The following is a 6,541-nucleotide window of genomic DNA, read 5'->3' on the forward strand; positions in this document are numbered from 1 at the left end:
GTGAGCACTGGAAAATCTTCGCATGGTGTCCAGCTGACATGCCAGGAGTACCTAGGGAACTTGCCGAGCACCACCTAAACTTGGATCCTATTGCGAGACCAATCAAACAATCTTTGCGGTGTTTCTCGGAACCAAACCGCAAAGCTATGCTATCAGAAATAGATCGACTCAAAGATGCTGGTTTTATTAAAGAGATATCTACAGAAGCCACGTGGGTAGCTAACCCAGTGATGGTGCCGAAGAAAAACACGAAAGTCCTTCGCATGTGTGTCGACTTTACGTGTCTCAATAAACACTGTCCAAAGGATCACTTTCCCCTCCCAAGGATCGATCAAATCATCGACTTCACGGCAGGATGTTAACGTCTTTCCTTCTTAGACGCTTACTCTGGTTATAACCAAATCAGATTAAAAGAAGATGATGAAGTCAAGACAGCGTTCATAACACCTTACGGCGTGTTCTGCTATAGAACAATGCCCTTTGGTCTAAAAAACGCGGGAGCAACATATCGGCGGATGATGTAGAAGTGCCTTGCAACACAGATTGGAAAAAATGTACAAGTCTACATTGACGATGTCGTCATAACATCAAAAAAGGGGCAACGCTGATCGAGGATTTGAAAGAAACCTTCGACAACCTCGACAAATTCTGCCTTAAGTTGAACCCGACAAAGTGCTCCTTTGGTGTCCCTGCAGGAGAACTTCTCGGGTTCTTAGTATCAGCAAGAGGGATCAAGGCCAATCCAGATAAAATCCAGGCCATCGTAACGATGAGGAAGCCGACAAAGTTGAAAGAAATACAATAGCTGACGGGGCGAGTCGCAGCTTTAAGCAGATTCGTCGCCAGGCTGGGAGAAAAAGCACTGCCGTTCTATGCATTGATCAAACAAGGAGAGAAATTTCAATGGAACGAGGAGGCAGATAGAGCCTTCGAGAATCTCCAGCGCACAATTTCGACACCGCCAATCTTGGTGGCGCCTAAAGAGAAAGAACCCCTCCTGTTATATATCGCAGCCACACCTCAGGTGGTCAGCACGGCTCTGGTAGTCGAAAGGGAGGAAGAAGGAAAACTCCATGGAGTACAGAGGCCAGTATATTTCATCGATGAAGTATTATCGCCTTCAAAACAGCGGTACCCGCAATACCGTAGCTCGGCGTATGGAGTGTTTACAACGGCAAGAAAGTTGCGACACTATTTTTCGGCGCACCCGATAATAGTGGTTAATGAGGCTCCTCTGTCAAATATATTAAACAACCCGTAAGCTACGGGTCGTGTCTCCCTTTGGGGAATAGAGCTTTCCCCTCGGGACATCACGTATGAAAAAAGAAAGGCAATAAAGTCGCAAATTTTACCAAATTTCATCGCAGAGTGGATGGAGCTACAAAATACAGGGCCTCCAGATTTATCGAGAACCTGGAATATGAACTTTGATGGGTTCAAAAGGTTAGAAGGCGCTGGAGCAGGTGTGATACTAATATCACCTGAAGGCGACAAATTGAATTATGTCCTACGGATGACGTTCCCAAACGCGTCTAACAATGAAGCAGAATATGAAGCTCTCATACACGGGATGAAGATGGCGAAAGCTTGTGGTGCAACCCGACTGAAAATCTTTGGCGACTCACAATTGGTGGCACAGCAGGTTATGAATCAATGAGATGCAGTCAACGACAGTATGATAGCATACAAGGAGATGTATAATGAGCTAGAAAAGCTATTTGATGGATGCGAGGTAAATCACATCAGCAGGTTGAGCAATGATGAAGCCGATGTTCTTGCAAATATCGGGTCGCAATGTGTCGTGATTCCTCCAGGCGTGTTTTGGGAAGAAATAAGCGAGAGATCAACAAAGCCAATGAAACCAAAGAAGAAGGAGAAGGATGAAAAACCCTCGGGTGTTACAAAAGAATCACTGGAAGAAGAAGAAGAAGAAGAGCATGAGCTAGTCATGATGGTGCAAATTCCATGGATGCAGGCATATATATCTTATATCCTAAGGAAAACAATACCCGACGATCTAGTTGAAGCAAGGCGAATAATTAGACGTTCTAAAGCCTTTACTGTGGTCAAAGGGGAGTTGTACAAGCGAAGTATTTCAGGTGTGCTCCAGAGGTGCTTCACACCCGAAGAAGGAAGGATAATCCTGAAAGATGTACACGAAGGAATATGCGGGCATCATGCAAGCAGTCGAGCTATTGCGGCCAAGGTTTTCAGAGCAGGATTTTATTGGTTAACAGCAATTGAGGACGCGAAGAAAATAGTGCGAACTTGCGACGTGTGCCAGAGATTCGCCGCAAAACCTCACTCTCCGGCAGCAGAATTGATGCCAATCCCGTTGTCTTGGCCCTTTGCTCAATGGGGTCTCGATATGGTGGGAAAATTACACAAAGCTTCGCCAGGAGGATATGAGTATATGCTCGTTGCTGTCGACAAATTTACCAAGTGGATAGAAGCAAAGCCGATAAATTCACCAGATGGCGCGTCGGCAATCAAGTTTGTGAAAAGCATTGTTTTTCGATTTGGAGTCCCTAATAGCATCGTCACAGACAATGGCAGTAATTTCACATCCAAGGAGTTCAAAGCGTACTACGCAGAAGTGGGCATTAAATTGAGTTTTGCGTCTGTCGCACATCCACAGACCAACGGTCAAGTCGAGAAAGCCAATGGTATCATCTGCAATGGTATCAAGAAGCGCCTGTTAGGACCATTGGAAAAAGCTCGACATACTTGGCCAGAGGAGTTGCCAAGCGTATTGTGGAGCATCCGAACAACACCAAATACAGCGACACAGGAGACGCCGTTCTTTCTGGTCCATGGAGCTGAAGCAGTATTGCCGATAGAAATAGAACATGATTCTCCAAGAGTTACAGAATATGATGAAGAAACTTCCAAAAGAGCTTTGGAAGATGATGTCGACACACTTGATGAAGCCCGAGATGAAGTATTGTCACGAGTCGCGAAGTACCAGCAGGACCTGAAAAACTACCACAGCCGACGATTGCGACCAAGATCTTTTCAAGTTGGAGATTTGGTTTTACGACTCAATCAAAAAATTCATGAAAAACTCGAGTCGCTATGGCTTGGACCTTACATCGTCACAGAAGTAATTGAAGGAGGAGCATACAGAATCAAGGACAAGAGGACGGGGATCGCTGAGCCAAATCGTTGGAACGTGACGCAGCTCAGGCGTTTTTACGCTTAGAAGTCGAAATATAGTCTCCTTTGTAAACATACAATGTACTGAAACGCCCGCGAGTTTTCAGACGCACTCTTTTCCTTTTTCGGGGCACCGAGTGGGGCCGGGAAAGGTTTTTAATGAGGCGGACTCGCGATGCTGCAATATAATAAAGATAGTGTAATTATATATCTTTTCGACAGGCTCGGGGGCTTGCACCCAGAAGATACAATATATATATATATACACAATGTCGACAAATACAACTTGCAAAATATCTCACCTTGGTATAAAGTACCTCGCCAACATAAAAAGGTGTCGCCAAATAGTGATCAACATAAATCTCGGGGGCTCGCGCCCGCAAAAATAGTACACTCAATATAATTTATCTTGCCTTGGAACAACCTCGCATTATAAAAAGAAAACATCGCCATCAAAACGCCCGGGGGCTTGACATTGGAAAACAAAAATCTAGTGACTTTACAATATAGATTATGTCTACAACACACAGGATACAATTCTCGGGGCAATAAATCTTCAAGGGTTGCCCAGTATATTATCTATCGTCAACCGTTCATTATTTATAGCACGAGTGCTATGTTCAGCATAACTGCCCTTCACGAAGAATTCGGCGTCCATCCGAAGAAGCTCATCCATCATATCTTCGGCAACAGGGGTCACAACGTCATCATATTTGCTGAAGTTCTTTTTCCTCTTCGCCATCTTGGCCAGGCACTTTGGAACAACTTGACCCACGTCTAACTTCGGGTAGCAGATTTTTATCATAATCATAGCAAACCTTGCGCCAGCAGCTAATTGGGCCCGCACAAAGCCGTGGATTCGAGGAGCATCCCGAAATTTGTCCATCAAAGCAGGAAAAGTCTCTGGCATTTTATTACGTGGAAACATGGTGCCATAGACCAGAGACAAAGTCCTTGTACAAAAGTCGAGAAATTCGCGAACCTGAAGCGCGTGATCTTGAAACCTGACGATCTGGCGAGTCCGATCAGGTGTGCCCCAAAAATTGGAACCATGATCCCGCGCAAGTCTGAGAAGCGCACTGGATCGAGCCTCAACATGTTCATCTTCGGTAGCAGTGTCCAAGAAGGAACCTATTTTTGAAAGAATCAGCAGGAAAAGAGGAAGACAAGCAACAAAGAAAAAGGAGCATGACAAAGTTAATGAAGCATACCTGTGTTGCCTGCCAAAACCCACCGGCGAGCAGTGGTTAAGCAACACGAAGAGCCGGGAGGCTGCCAAGACTGCTGGTGGGCCCTGATCCCTCGACGTCGTCCCGCAATGTTCCGGCACACGTCCTGGCGGTTGCAAGGGCGTGCCACCTGACCTATACCTGGTCAGGAAGGTGTTGGATGGCTTCGATTAGTCTCCGCATGGTAGACACGTAAACATTAAATACGAGCCCGATCGGCTCTCGGGTTGCTCTCGTGGATCGGCTCAAAGAGCCGATTGCCCCATGGTTCACGTTGGGTTTACGATGACATGGGGATCCCGCTTGATCAATACAAAGTTAAACCAATCCACGACAGTTTAGGGTTTTCACCGCATGATCGGAACATCCTACGCGTAGTTGAGCCTAATAGATACGAAAGATGATGGAAAACTAACCCTAAAAGAGGCCTAAAAACCAACATTAAGTCAATTCCCGGAACAATCCCTCTTAGGATTAATAAACCATACCTTACGCGCTACCGGATCGTTCAACCCGTTTGCAAGGCCTAACCAGACGGATATTATACTAATCCTTGAAGAACAAGGAGCAACTATAACAGATCGGATCTACTAAATAACGATCAAGCAAGGTGCTGCCCTTACACCTAGATAGGTGCAAGGGCAGCTAGATATCGAGGGACGGCATAGCTAAGCAAATATGTATAAGAAAAGCATCAATGCAAGCCCCAAAACATCTACGATAAGTAATGCTACTCGCCATCAACAATGCTTCAGCACGAGCAACACAAGATAACGAATAAACGTATACTGCCTAGATCGCAAGATGCGATCTAGGCAGGATGATGCTTACCCGGAAGAAACCCTCGAAACAAGGGGTGGCGATGCGCCTGGTTTGTGTTTGTTGTGAACGTGATTGTCCTCCTTTCTCAATAACCCTAGGTACATATTTATAGTCCAAGGGACTTTCTAATTCGAACGTACACCTAACCGTGTACGGGTCAAACTCTATCTTTTAATTCTAAACTAAGATGCAATCTACTATAAAATACAGATACACGGGCAATCTAGCCCAAACTCTTCGTGCAAGGCCGCTTCAGAGACGCTCCACGTGTATATCCTTCAAGCCCATCTCAATTACGGCCCATCTCCTGATTTGGCCAAAATCTGGTGATAACACATGCCCCCCTAGTTTTGGCAATGATAATTTCAAAACCACTCTGTTGTTCCTTCGAAGGGTCATGTCGTGGCAGAGCAGAACCGCTTCAGTATCTTTCCATCATGATACCATGTCCTCTCAACTTCTGCACGATTGACAGTTTCGGCGCCGCATCCTCGAAAACTGCTCAAGCATTAAATCTCCACTATATCCTCTTTTATGTAACCGCATCGAGCAATTCATCTCTTCATCCCTCTGCTCCGTACTAGCCATCGGCAAACAAAAAACCCTCCTCAGCCGCCATGGACTCTTCTTCCTCCTCCGTCTCCTTGATACGTCTCCGACGTATCGATAATTTCTTATGTTCCATGCTACATTATTGATGATATCTACATGTTTTATACACATTATATGTCGTATCCACATGTGAGGTAACTGTGAGATGCTGACTGACCAGAGCGCCACAGAACTTTCTTTACCCATCCAGGCTTTATCAGCATGCCATTACCTTTAAAACAGTCAAGCTTTGCAGATTCGTGCCAATTTGGGAGCCATTGCCATACACTTTATCCTTGGTCCCAACGGCAATACAGCTTCCCATACCGGATCACCAACTTGGAACTCCCTAGTTTTACCTTCTTATTATATACGCGACCAGCTTGTGCCTTATTCTCCTTGATTTTCTCAAACCATAGTACGACTCAGGTGCATCCTCAATGCATCCTCATCGGGAGACATGTACACCCATTAGTTAAATCATTCTAAAGAAACGTATCAGACCGACCAGGCCCTGGTTCTGGGGGCAGCCACCCATTTCTTGTCCATGGAGCCAGATGGTGTGAGGTTTTGCTTGCTCCTGCAGGCCTACGACATCGATAAGCCCACAAACGCTTCTGGCAGCCTCGTGCCAGCGTCTAGGTTATGATGGTCATCTTCCTCTTAATCGGCTGATCAGACTCTTGTTGGACGCTCAGCACCTTGTTGCTGAGCATAGTATGGAGACGATCGGATCAACTTGA

The sequence above is a fragment of the Lolium rigidum genome, chromosome 5, assembly GCF_022539505.1.
Source record: "Lolium rigidum isolate FL_2022 chromosome 5, APGP_CSIRO_Lrig_0.1, whole genome shotgun sequence".
NCBI classification, from domain to species: domain Eukaryota; kingdom Viridiplantae; phylum Streptophyta; class Magnoliopsida; order Poales; family Poaceae; genus Lolium; species Lolium rigidum.